This window comes from Serinus canaria, chromosome 8 (genome assembly GCF_022539315.1).
Source record: "Serinus canaria isolate serCan28SL12 chromosome 8, serCan2020, whole genome shotgun sequence".
NCBI lineage: Eukaryota > Metazoa > Chordata > Aves > Passeriformes > Fringillidae > Serinus > Serinus canaria.
This window is the reverse complement of record NC_066322.1, coordinates 19772212-19789762: the sequence shown is the minus strand read 5'-3', so window position 1 is coordinate 19789762 and position 17551 is coordinate 19772212. Positions and strand designations below refer to the sequence as shown.

General features: G+C 38.4%; 1 long non-coding RNA gene across 1 annotated transcript in view; it reads left to right on the top strand.

Moving 5' to 3' along the window:
• The first annotated feature begins 3460 nt into the window (after positions 1–3460).
• Positions 3461–17551, top strand: part of LOC127059845 (uncharacterized) — a 55471-nt gene continuing 41380 nt past the window's right edge. Inside the window, exon 1 of the long non-coding RNA XR_007778046.1 lies at positions 3461–3530. This is a non-coding gene — a long non-coding RNA (uncharacterized LOC127059845). The remainder of the gene's footprint in view (positions 3531–17551) is intronic.

Genomic DNA, 17551 nt, shown 5'->3' with positions numbered 1-17551 from the left:
AATATTTTTAACTTGCTTTGGGGTTTCTTTTTTTTAATTTTCTCTAGTTGCAAATATGGGTATGTAACCAAATGGTGCCTTCTCAGCCTATTTCATGGCTCTTATGGGGAGCAGTAAAGGAAAATACCTATTTTTCCAGTGAAAGACACCAGAGAATGCAGACCTGGAACTGAATGGAAGTTAAAATTTAGAACATCTAATGTATGTTATTTCAGCAAAAACAACAGGCTTGAAAGCATGAGCTCATATTAAATACATGATAGGAGTGCACAGAGGATGGAGGTGTTGGTGGATTTCATCCTTTCATTAATTAATCATGGTTAAGAACCACAGTCCTCACCCTGTGAGCTGAAGTTTAAGCACAGCCTAGCTGCCAGTTGAAATGAAGAGCTGGCAATTTATGGTTTCAGTTTACACCAATAAAGGCTCATAGATTCAATGTGTTTTGTTGAACCTTTCCCTTAGCTCCAGCTCTGATCTGCAGCAGAGAAACTCCTGCTGAAAGGTGTTCTGCCTGATTATTGCTACAGGAGGTGACACCCCCATGCTTTTCTTAAATTTCACCCGAGTTCAGCCTGTAAGACTCACACTGCCTGGCCAGAAAGAAGAAAAATGAGTAAACATTTTCAGCACCTCTTGTAGTTCTCTACTGTCAAAACCCATCATTAGCATTTTGCAGTTAGGCACGTGGAATGCAGTGTTGAACATGCCAACACGGTTGGAATGCTTGCATATATTCAGGTGTGAGATGTCCCTTTCTGTATCTTCACATCCTGGTTTCCACTGCATCAATGGAAACCATTCAGGGGAAAAAGGGTCACAAGAAAAAGTTGTATCCTTGCAAGGAAACTCCTTGGGTTTTTTGAGATTAGAGATTAAATTCTGGTAATTTAGATACTAACTGAGGAAAATATCTTTATTTGGGATGGGAATTGGGTGTTTAATCCCACCTTTCTAATCATCTGCTTGTCTTTATCCACATGTGAGAAGCTTGCATGATTACTGCACTGTTCTATTACTGAACGAGGTTGTGTTAATAACCTTGGCTAAAATGTATCTGCCTGATGCTGTGCTCACATCTGCAGACTTCCTTTTACTGTGGTGATTTTCTGACATATGTTTTCTTGTCCACTGCATGCTTATGACGCTATCAGTGAGATAAATTTAACTTCCCTTGCAAAACTAGTGCATGTGGGGGATGCTCTCCATCAGACCTGGATTTTATCTACAAGTTGAAAAGAATAAGAATATCGCACTTAAAAGCACTGTTTGCCTTCTCAAAGGGCTGCAGGAAGCCTCTGTTGAAATTGTAAAGCTTTTCAAACAGCTTTTCAAGGTTTTGTGTGTGTGAGAGGACTTTGTCCTCCTGTTTCCTTTATGTAAAAAGCTGGCTGTGTAAAACAGGGAAAAATACTTTAAAAGTTTTACTGCTATGTGTTTCTTTGCCTAGGAGGATGGAGGACTTTATGCTTTTTGTTTTGCCCCTTTATCTTTCACAATATGTTCCCTGGTCCTTGGGCTGTGTCAGAGGGAGTGGTGACGTTCTTGAGATGCATCCTGCCAGAGCTGGGTCAGATGGTTAATAGCCTCAGATTGGGGAAACCATGCTGCCTGTTTCTCATACCTCTTTTGCATTTATATGAGCCATTGTTCTGTGTGGCTGAAAGAAGAGCCCCAGCTGAAAAATACCTCACTTGCAAAGCATTCAAGCAGTTTTAAACAAGCATTTGGCTGGTTTTCAGACTGCTTCCTGCTGTAATTTCTGCCCCTCAGGGAAGGTAGAAGGTTCTCCTGTACAATTATAGCTGTCATTTTGCAGCAATCCAAGGATAACTGTGGGGGGGAGAAATCTTTTCTGCAGAATTCATATGAAAGGAAATGTATATTGAAACAGATATGTGTGGATGCTATGTTTTGCTTTGAACTTTCTGAAGGAATACCAATATAATTGGGAAAATATTACATGAAATTAGGATAATATGATGTATATTCAAACAATCCTTCCTAAGTGATCCCTGCCAAATTATACTGTGCAATTACAGGTTTATTAATTCAAGAATAAAACTTCAGAATTGCTAATCTACAAGTCTTGATTAGAAACTGGTGATATATTTTGTTTATTTTATGATTACATATGACAAATATTTTGCAAGTACAGCATGTTTTCCAATTATTCACAACCCTGAACAGATGAAGGAGTCATTAAAAGCCATGGAAAGAAGAGCTTCAGGCAGGGAAAGAGGTATCTTTCTGAATATAAGATTTATCAGTGATAAAAAAGATTCTGTGCACTGCATCTAGAAGTTGAGAAGTGTTTATGGTGGTAAATACTTTTACAAGTCCAGGAACTGACTTAAGTCTAAACTGGGAGCTTTCTGTCTGTCATTAACCACCTGGTTTGTTAACTAATAATTGTGACATGAAAAAGGAATTCCCACCTTCCCCACCCTGCACCCCAGGGTATAAGAAAGCCAGCTTTGATTTCTTTGTATTGCTTTTCTATGAACATCTGTTCAAAGTGTTTTTGTGATCAGCTACTTTTCTTAACCGTCTGTGGACTGCAGTTGATTCATCTTGTCACGAGGCCTTACCCCACTGACGTGTAGTTGTAAAAAAATGGTGTAGGACATGGCTTTCAGTAGTGGCAGTGAATGGCATTCTGGCCTGGTTTGAGCTCCTGGCAGATTGTGTGTCATCATAGGCAGCGGGCAAGGAAGAAGGCTTTCCTTCAAAAATTGGTTCAAAGCACTTACATTTCTGTTTGAAATATGCCTTGGAGAGATGCTCTTTGGCAGGATTAACTAGTCTCCTCATCAAGCAACATCAGAGCCCTCTGATAGGTTGCAGAAATTATTTCAAAACCAGAAAAGGTTTAGGGGGGACAGAAGTTATTGGCAGAAGTTAGGCTTGCAGATTACTTGACAGGAACATCTCAGTCTTAGTGCCAAAGCTGTGATTGAATTTGGTTTTTTTTTTCAATTAATCTTCATGTTTCTAGTGATGTATATGTTTAATTACCTGGTGCAATGAGCACCAGTTTACCTATTTTCAGCATACGGTGTGTATATGGAATTCCCTGGAGTTGTCTCCAAAGAGGATGAGCAGGCATGGTTTTGAGATGTTGTGGGGAGTGAAGCTGAAAATCCTGGGGAGGGATTGTGACTGTAGTGGATATAAGAATGACAACTTCAGCAGGACCATCTTAGATTTCCATAACATTTTTTTTAAAAGTAAAAAATTAGTGTAAGACCAAGTATGGAGAGATAATGATGTCAATTCCCCTTTAAGTTTCTTGATTCTTTTCTGCAAGTGCATGCTCATGCTGCCCCAGGAAGAGCCCTTTTAAGCAATCACCAGCACGCAGGTGGAACTTTTTATCCTTTAACTGAGTCATGATGAGTTTCATCCTGTCTTTGTCTGTTGCAGATGCCAGGCAGCTCTGTCTGCACAGCAGCAGCTTCTGAGGAGAGCAGCAATCCTGTTTGCTTGGTGTGACAGCAGTGGCCCACCAGCCTTGAATTTTCTCTGAGGTAAGAGGAGGGAGTGGTGGACTGTGAGAACAAGGCTGTTATAATCACTGACCTCCTTAGGATGAACAGGTAAGAGTAAAGATAATGCACAGACAGAGAACAATGCCTTGGGAACAGGGTTCCAGGTCACCTCCAAAACGCTTCACATCAAGATGCAGCTTTAGGTCAGTTTGTACCTGTGTTCATTTGGTTCACAGAATTTAAATTCTACATCATGCTGGCTACTGTCTGTCCCTATGGGGGCAGTGGAAGAACAGGTAACTGACTTTAAATAGTGCTACCAGGGTGTTGATGCAATTTCCTACAGCAGTGCAGTATGGGCCTAGAATATTCATTGAAAAGCTGTTTTGCATTATCAGAATATCAATATGCTTGCATAGTACAAGTTTAAAAAAGAATTAGTCTTAGTTCCATGCAGACTTTTTTAAAATAGCGTGGCTATAAGTTATTTGGAGGAAACTTCAAATCAGCTTAACATATTTGTGAAATATGCATTCCATATTTTAAATTTTATTTGATCATTTACTGTGTGATCTTTTCCATTTGTCATCCTCTTCCCCTGATTTTAAGGAAGCTATTGAATTCATAACAAAGGTGTCAATTGGTGGCAACACAAAGGTAGAGTTTATACTCTAATAACTTTATCTGGTCTTGAAAGGAGTCACACTATGTTCTCAGGCTCTAGAAGGTCAGGATTTCTGTTCTTCTCAAATATGATTTGGAGAATGAATACAGTGAAGAATGGTAGGATCCTGATAATAACCTGAGTATTCTTTAATATTTTATAAAACTCATACTTTTCATCTCTGTTTTGGCCTAGCAGGAAAATAATTTATTTTAGGCTTGATTAGAAAAGTTTGGGGAAGCAAAGAATTGGGTATGATGTTTCTTTGAGAGGATGTTTGTGTAGAGCACTTCAAAGGAACATACCGTGTTGGCTGGGTGCTCCCTTTGGCAGAGGAAGCTCTTGGCAAATACTTTTCCTCAGGGATCCATTTTGTGATTGGTGTTCCAAAGAGTCACATTATAGCTTTACATGACGTGACACTCTCTGCATATTTCCAGGCTACCTAGCAAAGTGCCATGTCACATATTGCTTTTGATTTTTGAACTGCAAGGTGTGTTGGTCTTGCCATCTAGGAGTGCTTTTTAATTTATTTATTATATCTTTATTTAATTTTTGGTAGAGCAGCTTGTTACAGGTACATGTTCATGTTTGTATGGTACTGTAACACAGTGTGACTGTGCTACAGTCTACAGCTTGGTCTCTTTTCCTCCTCATTTCTCTTTTGTGTCATGTCTTGCTGTATCTTTTCTATCATTTTTTCTCTTTCCCACTGCTCTTAGTCTTTGTAGAAGTCTTTGTTTCCAGTTCTCTCTCAGAGCCTGGAGCAGGACCTCTGATGGAGATGTTTGCACTGATTTCAGTGAGCACAATTCAGAGCTGAAGCCATGACTGAGCAGAGGGATGTACCATGGGACAAACCGAGCCCATGGCATCTCCTCCCTGAAACCCAAATCTTGTGAGGAGCTGTTCTGTGGGCAGTTATTAATAGTCCCCCCAGGTGGTTTGGCCAAACAAAAGCAACTGCAGGGCAATAACAGAGTCTGTGCCTTTTTAAAATTGCCCTCAGGCTCCTGGTACCTGATCTCTGTCACCCCTCCATGAAGACAGGTAGCTGACAATGATTCCTGCACCTATAAGCAAAATTTCAAACAAAACACTGAAGCTGATGTCAAAGTTTATTTTTCCTGTAATATTTCTAAGTGGTAAGAGGTTGAGTGCCATTGAAAATGTTGTGAATTTCAGAATGGGGTCATGTTGGATTTGTAGCTAGTGGGAATCAATGAAGTTTCACTGATTTTACTAGGGATAGAATATTTTCATCCACTGAAGTTTTGTGATAAGATCAGCATTTATATAGCAGTTTCTGAGTGCTTGGTTTGCACAGAAGAAAACCAATCAGCTTCATCCTCTGTTCAAAAAGAGTTTCCATGCTATAAATCATCAACTGGTTTAAAAATCCAGTATTTTTTTTTTTTAAAGAAGAATTTAAAGCTTTTAATTAGTAACTTTTTAAACAGTTAATAAGTGTAATTCCTGAAATGTCCTAAAATAAATAGCTTTTGTTAAAACAGACAAAAAACCCCCCAAACAATCCCTCTAAAATAACTACCATAGTTTTATTGCTGTTAGATTTGTGTGAATTCATAGATTGGTTAACTATCGTTGTTGTTTTTGTTATGGAATTCCTCTGCTGTCACTTCCCTTCTTTTTTCCTCTGGTTTTTTTTTTCCTCTTCTGTGAAGGAGGAAATAAAAGAACTATAATGTTTGAGGTAATTAAGTAAACCACCTACAGCTAGGATAGATAGCTAGTATGGACAATGTTCAGAAGTTAGTCACGTAATGAGAGGGAACTTACTCAAAAAATGGAGGTTAAATCTCCCTGTGTATCAGAAAAGAGCTGGGTGAGGTCACAGATCACAGATATATAGGACAAATCTCTGTTTAATTCAGAAAGGGGGGGAAAAAATGGTTTGTTGAAATCTGTTTGAGTCCAAATCTGGAAAACTATTTTTACCATTTATCTTTCAGTGTGTTTCTCCTCTATGCCTTTCCCCTTGTACCATGCCAGTCTGGCAACCCAGAATGTACTTGAAAGGCCTTCCCTTACAATAAAATGGATTTTATTTCAGGACTTGGCTTATTATTTGATCCTTTAACCCCCTAAGGCCAGTATTAGCAGTTGGTGTCAGGAAATCCCAATTCCCAGTGCCAAGGGGTTAATTGCTTTTTACCCTTTGATCTTTTTCTGCCCACTTTACCTTCTGCCTGACCCTTTCACCACCTATAGGAGGTACACCTACTTTTCTTTGTTGGCCTACTTCCTCAGTCTCCCCATAGTTTTCCTCACTGCTGCCTTGCCAATTTCACATTACATATTTCTCAACGAAAAAATTGAAGTTGACCTGAATTTTTCCTTCTTATGCTATCCAATTTTCCTGGCAGAAAAGGTGCAGCGTGCTGTTATTGTATTTCTAGGAATTGAGATAGATAGGATGGGCACGTGATAGATTGAAAAGAAAAATTGAATATATGTATAGACTTATGAAATTGGACTGCTGATGTGTTAAACTTGGAGAGCTTTGTTGGATAAAAATAATTTTTATGTCACTTTAAACAAAACTAAAGTGTGGGGGATGGGGGAGAAAGAGATCTTTAAAATTAAATAAAGGCATCGAAGATTTCATTGCCAAGATAAGTAACCTCATAATCAAGCAAAACAGAATCAAATTTGTCAGAAATATTTCCCATGTGAAGATAACCCCACATTCATTGAAAGTTTTGTTTTGTTGCCAGGTTACAAGCATAATACATTAACCTCTTTAGGGCTTCTTGTTTTAAAATAGTGATTTTATTCATGTTTTCTTCATACTCCACCAAGTTAGCAGTCAAGCTGATATTATGCCATAGTACTGTTTGAAATCTTTGCAGTTGTCAGCAGCTGACACTTTTTATGACATAATTAATTTCTTTAAGAAAGTGAGAAAATATTCAAAATAACAGAGAAAATTTTTAAAAACCCTATCTCCATAGATTTTAATGGCTATAATTCTGAGAAATACTTCTGTCTCTTTACTGTCTCTGAAAATGTAATGTGCCACACCAACTTTCAGAGTTTTTAACTAACTGTATCACTAGTGAGGTTAACCAACATAAATAGAGAGAACTTGAATAGAGTATCCATATTAGATGGTCAATGTCAGGTCTTTGGTATGAAAAAAAAAAAACCAGTTTAGATGGGGAAATGGAGTTCTCTCAGCACTGAAAGTTACACACATTCCAGTGTATTTGTATCTCGTGATAAAATAGTCTCAATATTCAATTTTTCCTCCAGCTTGTGGTTTTATGAAATATTTTCCATGATGTTCATCTGGTCTGACAGAATGAGAACTCACACATGAAGATTTTTCCACTAGCAGGGTGCTCAGGCCTAGTCACCAGTCTTTTAGGCTACCTGTTTTTCACAACAGCAGTAAATACCTTATTCTCTCAAAGAACATTCAGCTTTGATAAAAATGTGTTGCCAAGCTAGAAGGTGATTTTTTTAAATGGAGGTGAAAGGCAGAGAAAGAAGCATGTGTAAGCCTAGTGCAGTCATGTGAGATTTATTGACTCCAGAAAATAGATTAAAATTAAGAGGAAAGTTTTAGCTTTTGTGCATCCTGATGTGTTTAAAAGCTTACCTGGATTGTGCTGGTTCTTTGTAGCATTCAGTCAGACCCTGCAGGTCTTTCAAAATGTAACTTGAAGCAGAGTTTACATGCTCTTGAATTTTAGTAGGAAGATAAAAACCTGCAAAGGTAATTTGAAAATCCTCACAGAAGTTTCAAACTTCGCCCACCTTTTTTCCTGGTGAATTTTGTCTATTTGGAGTTCATTGATCTCTTACTCTGCTAAAATTTCCTCCTAGAGAAGGAGCTAATGCTTTCTCACCTCAGGAGAGGCTGTTGTTTTTGTGGTGGCATTTGCCTTCAAGAGGCCCCAGGGCTGGAGCCTCTTCCAGTGATGCTCTGTCTGTCCCCATCCAGGGACAGGGCTGAGCTTCCTTCCAGCTTCTGTTCTGTGCTCACATCACACAGATTCTTATTCCTCTCCTCAGGTGTGCTAGATCCTTCCAGTTCTGGGACTGAATGTTTTGTTAAAGACCACCTGGCCCTTAGAGGGATTTGGGAATTTCCTGAGGTTTGCATAATGTCTCCAGCACTTTGCCACTTTCAGAGATGAAACGCTACACAGCAGGGACCTTTCCACTGTGGCTGCTTCAGAGTAGGAGGTGGAAGGAAGAAGAGGGATCTCAGTGTGGGTGGGATGGCCTGTGGATGCCAGCCTTTGTTTTTACTGTCTCTCAGGATCCTGCATGAGAAAAGTCAGAACTGGCTCCTCACTTAAAAAATATCAAGCATGGCATTAGTAGATATGTTTGCTGTTTTCTGTAGAAGCTCATCATGATGACTGGAAGTAGAGTCCTTTGATGTGAAAGCAAGAAAACCACAAACCCCATCTGACAGCCCACAGAAAATAGTACCCCATGAATTTATTTATATTTCTGACATTATAATCCCCAATTTAAAAATGTTTCAGCTTGGCTGCCTTAGCAATGGGTCAGGAATCAGGCTTGTACTACCTTTCTCATTCAGTATCCAGACTTTTGTCTTGCTACACAATAGCTACACAATAATAACTAGCTTAATTTCTCTTAGGCTCCTAAAAGTTTTGCTGTTAGGAAAGTGCAATTGCTGGATCTTCAGATCCTTTGTTGGTGACAGAATGTTTTTCCCTCAAAATGCAAAGAGAAGTACAACCATTAAAAAAAATGAGCAAAATAGAAACGTTTCACTTCTACTTCTTGATGCAATATTTCATATCTTTGATGTTGACTTAGCTCAGCAAAATTCTTTATTGAGTTTCTTTTCCAATGGGCAGACTTGAGACTGCATTTTCTAGAAATTATTGTAAACTGCTCTGAAATGTTGCAACATAAGTTATAGTGAAGAGTTATTTTGGACTGACAAAGCCAAAACATAGAAAGCAGTGAGTGAATTTGCCAGAAATGTCTTGCTGAGTGCCAGGCTGTTTTTCCATTGGACACTTTCCTTCTCAGAAAGGGTTATCAGAGGTGGATATCCATGACACTGGGCTGCTGACTCTTAGCTGAACCACAGCTGCAAATGGTGAACAATCCCCTGAATAAGTGGCAACAATTCTGAGCCACTGAATGATCTGGTTTGTTCTTCTCTTTAGCCTTCACAGGAGTAAACAATACAGAAATCACTCCTGGTTTGAGGAAAAGGATAGGTGAGATGTGCTACTCCTCCTCTGCAAGTTTAATCAGCTCTTCTGACTACTTCCTTGAACCTTACTGAAAAAGGGATTTCATTAATTATTTTTGATTTATTTATTTCTGTCACAGCAGCGGATTGCAATTTACAGGATCAAGGTACTTATCAAAATCTGAGTTTCTGTGGGTTTGAAAGCCAAGGACAAACCTACATGATTTCCATGGACTGCAAACCTCTCTACTGCGTGCCACATTGACACTGTCAAGCTATTACCTGAAGTGTCTTGTAGCTATTCCACATTTAAACTTGACTTTGACCTTTTACTGTTTTCATTCCCATGACCTCTTTTCCCCTCTTGTCCAATTTGAAGGACATCACATCTGTCTGGCACCAAGTTGTGCCAGTACTCGGGAGCCTGAGTAAATGTTACAAAATAAAAGCAGCTAATTAAAAATCTGTAGTGTTGACATCTGTTTAATATATGCAATACTTCCAGAATTTGATAGCAGACCACCTTACAGTAGCAAGGGTCTAAGTCAGACTGTTTAAATAAAGTAATAATGAAGTATAGGGAGGTGGTTGTAAACTTGGAACAGCTCCAAATGGGGTAATAAAGTCTGCTAATTGGTTCTGAGAATTGGAATGCTGTAAAAGTCAAATTTTACCACAGTGACTATTATACAGTGGAATTAGCTTGGCTACTCTTGAGGTTTAAAATATACCTAGCCATTAAGAGGCAAAGTCACAAGATTATAGGGATTTGACTCAGCTAACAGAGATTGACAAGTTCATTTTCATTTCTGAAGATTAAGATAACAAGAACATCCTCATTAACTTATTTAGGTAAAGGAGGGGTCTGTGCAATGGCATTTGTTTCAAAAAATTAGTAGTACTGACAGGCTTGATTAGGTACTGTGCTGGAACACTACCTAAAACTTAAATAATGATTGCAGTCACTTGAAATGTATGTAATTATTTGTTTTACCATTATTCAATCAAGTTGTAGAGCAACTTCAATTTATTAAATTAATTAGATTAATAAGAAGTAGAGTGATTCTGGCTTTGGGAGTTTTGAAATATCCAAAATATTTAAGCCTATAAAACATGAGCAAAATAATTTTGTACCAAAGTGGTGATCTCAAGGAAATGCATCACAAATGTGGTAGCTATTTAATATATTTCTGTAAATTTTAAACCAAGAGGAACTGCTAAGAGGTTTCTACTTCAGTGTCTACTGTTATTGAGGCATTCCATTCTCTGTGGCAAAAACCTCTCAATCCATTCAAAGCATTTTTTTCTATTAAAGTTTTTTTTTTTTTGCTATTGCCGGGGTCAATATGATATCTTATTGCAACTTAATCAAAGTTTCACCATTTGTGTGATGTTTTCTGGATCTTAAAGGCTAAGATCACTGGCATGTGACAATGAACCAGCAAGTGAGTGGGTCATGGCTGTGGCAGTCCAGTGCAGCAGTCCTTGTAGCTCCCGTTACTGCCTTCCCATCTTTTCTGACAGTGGGGGATACAGACTCAGAAGGAAGATGCAAAATTCCTTTTACTGGATAATTATACTAAAGGTGGTACACTGGGAGAGGCACAAAGGGAGCATTTGGTTCCTCCCCTGTTATTTCTGAGTCTATTCTAGGCTGAACTAATTCTTTAGCATGAATGCAGTGTTAGCTGTTCACATAAACCCAACTGTGTTCTGTCCAGTCTGTCCTGGTGGGTGTGTGTTGGAGCACATACCAATGGTATGTGTTAGAACAGAAATTTGTTGGACTTTAGAGGATCTGTTTCCTGCAGAGGCACCTGCTACTAATAACCAGCTTCTGAACCTGAAGAACTTTATTTTTTTGTAAAGCACCTCTTGGTGGCACATCCTCTTCATCATGAGAGTATAGCATCTCTTGTTCCTAGCTCTTTTCTGTTTCAGATATTTAAGTTTATGAAAGTTTAAGGATTCAGGGCAACTGCTACAACAGCAAATATTGTGCATACACCTTGCACTTGCCTTCAACCAATATTTCATGAAGATAAAATAGTTCAGATTGTGAAGAGGTATTAAGATGGGGATCTCTGCTCTTATCTGTTATGTACCACAAGCCAGTTTGGAAAAGTTGGTTGGTTCAGGTACACAGAAAATACCTGCTGGAGAAGGATAGGGAGTAGGTGCAAGCACGAAGATATTTTTCTTTAAATCTGTAAAGTCTCCATATCTTAAGTAAAATAATTTAGAAAAAATAGAATTTAAAAGATGAGGCATGAAAGTTAAAAAGAGACAGACATTGTTTGCCGTTGTCTTCTTCACTTGTACTGAAGCAAATGAAAAGATAACTGCAATAGAAAATTGCCATTAATAATTCAATTGGAAACAGGTGCAACATTATTTAAACTGCACAAAGATTATGTTAGTTTAGTATCAATCAACAGCTGTGGAGTAATTGCCCTTTAAAAATGAAGTTATGAAATTGTTGGCAACAATAACAGTAACCCAAACTATGACAATTTTGCTGATTTGATACTTGGATCACCATCAGGTGCTCAGATGATTAGGTTTTCCATTGATAACTGGATTTGTGGGGAGCTTTGTTGCTAACAAGTTATTGTAGAAACGGTCAGGTAATAAAATAGATTGATTTAGTCTGTTAAATTTAGAAAATACTTATCTTTTTAATGTGCTCAACTGTCAGCATGATATGATGTGAGAGGAAATCTTATGCTTGAGGAATTTATTTTGAAAAGAAAATATTTACATTTAAACATCACAGAACCAAGTACAGGTATTTTAAGTGAGATGTGATTCATATGGCATTTACTATAAAGCTTATATAATGATTATATCATTCTTAAGATGTGTCTAAGGAGGGCTTTTCTTGCTTTTTGCACAAATGAAAATTTGCACTAGGTCTGTTGTGTAAATCAGTTGGTTATTTTCAAACTTTTGACTAAATAAACCCTCTTTAGACTTATTTTTCAGCAAGTTTATTTCAGATAATTGGCCTGCAAAATAAACTCCATAGTTTTGAAGAAAAGGTTGGTGGGGATACATCTCTGTCATAAAGAAGGGATGCCTTTTCTCTTCTCTCTGATCTCTTTTTGTTTTCTATCCCCCACTTTCGTTTTCATTTTCCTCTCAGGCTACAGATAGGGTGCAGAATAGTGATGAGGCAAAATTCAGCATAAATCCAGACAGTCATTTGCAGATAACTGCCTTGGTCTCTAATCAGCCAAAGTGGGCCTATTTTCAGGAGATGAAATTGACTCTATTCCATCCTCCACAGCTTCCATATGAGCCAATACCTGCTCTCTATTTTTTTATTTTTTTGTAAAGCACCTCTTGGTGGCACATCCTCTTCATCATGAGAGTATAGCATCTCTTGTTCCTAGCTCTTTTCTTTTTCAGATATTTAAGTTTATGAAAGTTTAAGGATTCAGGGCAACTGCTACAACAGCAAATATTGTGCATACACCTTGCACTTGCCTTCAACCAATATTTCATGAAGATAAAATAGTTCAGATTGTGAAGAGGTATTAAGATGGGGATCTCTGCTCTTATCTGTTATGTACCACAAGCCAGTTTGGAAAAGTTGGTTGTAGCACCAAAGTGCTTGCATCAAGATAACTCCAGAAAGCATTTTTGATGTTGATGAGATTTTTTTTGTCTAAATAAGACAAAAAAAATCAGATCAGATCTGATTATAAATGCCAGTTATTTTCTGAAACAAATCTTACTTCTGTGCTGCAGTCTCCAATGCTGTATGACAGTGGATTAGTCCCTTCACCTCAGCTTTAAATCAATTTTCCTTTGGAAATATTATTTTTGATAGCCTTATGGAGAATAGCTGGCACACACTTGAACAGGATTTGACCAGAAGAGCATTAAAAATCCATGAGTATCCATGTGTGCTGAAATAAGTAAGAAAACCCACTCAGTTCTTTCCACCAGCCCCTCATGAAGAATTTCATGGTGTGTAATGTCATGAAGGGCTTCACCCACGATTAGCCCTGATGTGCACTCCATTTGACTGGGTCAGATTGAGTTACACCAGTGCACATGGTGTGCATGTGCTGGGTTGGTTTTGCTGTACACAGACAGCAGACCAGTTGAGCATTTTGTACTTACCACCAGACCTTCTAATGTGGGCAGGTTAATATTTTTAAATGCCATTAATCTCTTGGTCATAAGAACCCAAATCAGATAAAAAATAGTAATAAACAAAAAGGCTTCTGAAATACAGCTTTAGCTAAGAGGGAATGCATCTTCCCCTGGGACACTGTAATTGGAAACCACAAGCTTTGTCACAGTTCCCAAGGTGGGCTCTGGCTGCACACAGTGCAGGATTGGTGCCATGCATCCTCCTGCTATTAATGAATTCTCTTCCTTTTTGATTACAGCATGCTAATAGTTGAAAATGCAGCCTGACTCAATACTGACCTGACTGATCTCAAAGTGAGATAACTTGTTGGGAACTCAGCTGTGCTAATCTGGGAATTAAATTCTTTAGGCTACAAAAATACATTAGGACTGGACCAAATAGCATCATTCCTCTTTCCAGGCTTACAGCTCCTACATAGCAAGTAGGGATCTAGTGCATGGAAGCAGCTGGAGAGGTCAAGGGGGAATCAGAAGAAACAAATAAACCACTTTTTTCCCCCCTTCATTTCTCAGACCCTACTGCAGAGAAAATACCCTGCCTAGAGACCTCTGCTGCCCCCTGATGTCTCCTTTACTTTTTGATATGTAGAAATTGAGGGTTGAAGATAATTTTTCCCAATATACTGGTCTTTTCTATGCATTTCTACAGTGTCAAGGACAGCAGAACTCCTGTCTCAGCCAAGGCCTGTGTGTGTTAATGTCATCTGTAGGTTTTAAATCAGCCTCTAGATGAATCACTATCTAGAAAAACCTCTCTGTCCTCTAATGCACTTAAAAAATAGGGAAAACCAGTTGATACATTTTCATAATTTTTATCCACTTCAGGATATATGTTTCCATGTAAGTACTGTAAGACATTATAAAGTGACACATTTCTGCCTAATTCCTGAGTTTCACTCTAAACCCACCAAACAGACCCTTCTTCATAAGATGATTCAGTCTGTCACCACAAAAAAAAAAAAAAAACAAAACCCCCAGAATTTGCAGTCTATGGCCCTTAATCTTTCCATGATAAACAGCAGGACAGACCCAGTAACTGCAGCTGACAGATGCTCAGCTCTTAGGGTAGTTTGATGAAGTAAATAAAAATAGCAGTTTTTGCAGTCAAGATTTCATTCTACAGGCTTTGGGTGCTCTGCAGGTAATTACATCTACCTGTCAGCAGGAGTGTGATGTGACCAAAGCCTCAATTTACAGAGGGGTTTTGTGAGTTCCTCCAGGAGCTTTGAAGAATGAAGATGCAGGAAGAAGGAGCTGTCCTGCACAAAGAGGGACGTTGAGTCTTCTTTCCCATTTCTCTTTGGGGAGTGTGCAGAGCAGTCTGTAGAGATCTCTGCTGCTGTCAGCTGTTGGCTCTGCAATGGGTGCATTTCTGAGTGAGAGCTCACACACAGCTGGAAGTTCATTTTCATGGGCTTTCTAGCTGTATAGTTGATGAAAAAAACCCCAAAAAAACAATAAAAACCTGAATAGGATTTACCAGTGCCTTAAAATTTGAAGGTGCAAAAATCCTGCTTACACACAGTTCTGATTTTCAAAGACTGGTTTTTGAGCAAATACACATGATATTCCTATGAAGGAAGCATAACTACAAATTGCAATGTTTATTGTCTCCTATTCTGAGCAAATGCTCAAAGGATAAAACACTAAAAGGATAAAATATTTCATTTTATATTAAATTATTATATTTCATATGAAAAACCATTTTTATGGGTACATCACAGTCAAATTTCAGTAATATATGTTAACTAATATGCACGATAATTAAATAATTTTTTAGGTTTTTCTTTTTATTTCTTAATTTTAATTTATCCTATGGAATGAAAAAAGAAAATGTAAAAATTGGGACAAGAAGGAAATTTTTCTTTTCCTGGCCTTGTATGAAATTCTTTTCATCCTCTTACTCTGTGAGCACAGAAGGAAAAGTGAAAATGAACTTCAAACTACTTACCTTTCTTTCTTGGTTATATTTTCTTCCAGAACCTGTCATCTGAAGCATTTCCTCAGGTCATCTTGACTCCCTCATGTAAGACAGTTGTCTCTGCCCCTTACATCCAAAAGTATTTTCATTTTTGGACCCAGAAAACCTAGCTCCTTACCCATTTTTCTCAGATTCATTTTCTGCTTTCTGAGGCAAATATTTCCATACAATTTGATCAGTATTCTTAGGAAACTTCAATAACCTTGCAATTACACTGGGAGCATGTAATTGTTTCTTGGGTTTTTTGTTTTTTGGGGTTTTTTAATCTTTAACCTCAAGTTTGTTGGAATTCTGAACAGTCTGGTGTTATGATGATGGTATGTATCATTATACACTATTTTATTTTTTTACCAAGACATACTGTGCAGTTTTATATGTAGCTTTTAATAGGCAATTAACTGTGGTAACTCATCATTGGCTGAAGTGATTGTTTCAGGAGTTAAACATCCTTGTGGTGTCCAACTGCAAGTCCTCCACTCTGTTCTGTGCTGCTCCTGGCAGGGGATGCAGCCTGGACAGCAAGAGGTGAGGTTTTGCTAAGCTCAGGTGATCATTCTGGCTTTATGGGTCCCCTGGACACACCTATGGGGTCTCCTGTGCTGAGCAGTGAGGATGACACTAAAATGCAGGTAGGAATCTGTAGAGACACTGTGACAGACATTGAGAAATCAGAAGCTGCATTTAGGCTTTTCCTTTGAGCCAAAAGGTCTTAAAGTCTCCCAAACTCAGCCCCAGACATGCTGCAGCTCTGAGCAGAGAATCACTAGCCCAGGTTTGGCACACCCTGAAGGATCACCTGGGGCAGCATTTTGTGGAGAAGGACCTAGGTGACATCATCTAATGTCAGTCCAGTTCTATCCTGGAAACTTCAAGTGATGGGAATTCTATTATGGGAATTCTACCTGGAAGGTTGTTCCAGTCACTGGTTGCTCTCACTGTAAAAAATTCTTTCTTATATCAAGGTGAAATGTCTGATGGTGCATCTTGTACAGATTGTCCCTTGCTCTCTCCATGTGGCTCCCTGTGAGGAGAGACCTTCCTTTGATGTTGTAGCTGCCCTTTAAGCACTGGAAAACTCTGATGTTGTTCCCACTTGAGCCTTCTATCCGGGATGGAATTATCTGAGTCCTCAAAGCTCAGGTTTCTCAGCCCTTTGGGAAGATTTGTGACCCCCCTCTGGACCCTCTGTCCAGTCTTCTGTAATTGGAGGGAGCAGGAAAAGATGAAGTAGTCCAGACAGATACAGATACAGCCTGGCCAGTGCTGAGCAGAGGAGTCAGCTGGTTCTAGTCCTGCTGATGACTTGCTGAGGTAGATTGTGTTGTTGGAATGTTTCTGTGGTGAGATGTGTGATAAATATGCTTATAATTACCTGTTATGGGAAAAACTGTACAACCTTTGTTCCCATTGTGAGTCTGTGTAACTTGGCTCCCAAGACCAGGGCTATTTTCTGCTATGAAATATATATTCTGCACTATAACTGGGTCATAGATGTGTGTGAAAAGAAAATAATGTGGTAAGAATAAAAATAAATTTATAGCACCTAGATTTTGTAGTGACTGCTGCTCCATAAATATCTTCAACAAAAATTAACATATTCCAGGTGTAAGTGGAAATATAACTAAAAAGGAAGGGAGGTGACCAAAAATAAAGTAGAAGAACATGTCTAATAAGAAAATACTGAAGAAACTAAAAACTGCATGACTTCAGTCCCACATCCCAGCACAGTTAGAAAAGTAGATAAAATTAGAGAGAAGTTATCACAATGGTCAACATTAATCTTTGTTAAAAGGCTAATTTCTAGTGGCATGGAATGGTTTTGTATTCCAGCAGTACTTGGGCAATCAGCAGCATCCTTGATAAATCAGATCAGGCTACTGGGTCAGTCTCCACTGTGATGAAGTTTGTTTGCACCTGAAGAAGCAAATGTGCCAAACTTTTTTTTTTTTTTTTTTTTTTTAATAAGTCATACTTTCTTGCTGAATCAAGCATTGACTTTGGAGTTACTGTTTAAGTGGGATTGTCTGAATTCTCCCCAG